Below are 1,425 nucleotides of genomic sequence, written 5' to 3'. Positions count from 1 at the left end.
AGAATGATATTTCTCCCCCACCCCAAACATACAGCACCATCAATCGCCTCCTCCTTCAAACCCAATTGTTTACTATTTTTATAAACTACAGTAAGCATACATTCAAATTTTATTTTATAGACCAATCACTCTCTCTCACACCCCACCCACTCACACACACATTCACACGTGTTTTTTCAGCATAAATGTATACAAAATACACACAGCCTAACTCTGTATCGTTCCAATTTTAGTATATGTGCTCGCTTCGGCAGCACATATACTAAAATTGGAACGATACAGAGAAGATTAGCATTGGCTAATATGCCCATGTATGAGACAAAATGCAGGAACAGTTGAAACTATTTTTTGTATGAAGAGTGGATAACAGTTTTTACTACTTGTCCCTCTTTTTGTTAAGGAAAAGCTGTAATTCTTTCAGTGTTTAAGGTCTGGGATGTAAAGTGATTAAATTGATTGAACATGGATTTAATAAATAATATAAAAGCAGGAATGGAGTATTAGGGAAACTTTATTTTAGTATTTGAGAGGCAGGCGATACATACTATTTTAAGAACATTTTGTTTGTATCTTAAATGCTTTGGCAGTAAATATTTTGCCCTACTAACTTAATTTTGCTCAGTCTATCAAAATACCAAAATTAAAAATCATGAAACACTTAAGAGACACAGACACAGAATAACCCAGACTTTTAAAGGTAACATGAAAGAACAGAGCATGGGGATAAGAGTTGGTCTGGATTTTTAGGGACATTTTAACAAATGTTTGAAATCTTTTTGGATTGAAACAGTTTTGTATCCGTGCTTTGTTAATTGTCATGGTTGAGCAGGAGTTAAATGTGTGTCCTGCAGAAACTCTCCCCGAACTCCTGAGCCATCGTTACCTCTTTTCCCAATTTTTCTAAACGCTTTTCACCAGGGTTCAGAAACAGCACGTAACACTGACAAAGGGGTTAGGCGGAAGGAGTATACATACAGGAAAAAAACGGCAAGGCGGGTCACTTCTGACGGAGATGACAAGCACTGTAATGTAACCAAAACCCTAGTTTTTCCAGCCTTAGTGGGATTTTGCAGAATTACCTCAAAAGCAACACGAACTCGTGTTTGTTAGGACCCCCCCTCCCCCACCCATTGGCCCTTAAGAGAATAGCAGAGACTAAACATGACACTTAAAAAGAATAAGGAGGGGAGGGGTGCAAAGCCACTGGCTATCCTGTGCAGCCACACTGGTGCAAAACTTCAAGCCCAATTTTTGTTCTATGATTACAATCCCTGTGATATAATCAAAATGCATCACCAGCTTTACTTCTGTAGCTCTATAAAGTATTGCTATCTGCAAAACAAATACCTTTCCCCATTCTATTTATCATCACGTCGACGAAGCCCCAATAAACTAATTTTCCTGCCCTTATATACAACTCGACAT

The 1,425-nt window shown here is 38.0% G+C and overlaps 1 non-coding gene across 1 annotated transcript; it reads left to right on the top strand.

Moving 5' to 3' along the window:
• Positions 1-238: 238 nt before the first annotated feature.
• LOC112123555 lies at positions 239-349 on the top strand. Its single transcript, XR_002909541.1, has one exon. It is a non-coding gene; the product is annotated as a U6 spliceosomal RNA (small nuclear RNA).
• Positions 350-1,425: the final 1,076 nt, after the last annotated feature.

This window comes from Terrapene carolina, unplaced genomic scaffold, assembly GCF_002925995.2.
Source record: "Terrapene carolina triunguis isolate 2854851 unplaced genomic scaffold, T_m_triunguis-2.0 Scaffold449, whole genome shotgun sequence".
Classification (NCBI taxonomy): domain Eukaryota; kingdom Metazoa; phylum Chordata; order Testudines; family Emydidae; genus Terrapene; species Terrapene triunguis.
This window is presented reverse-complemented; position numbering and strand designations above follow the sequence as displayed.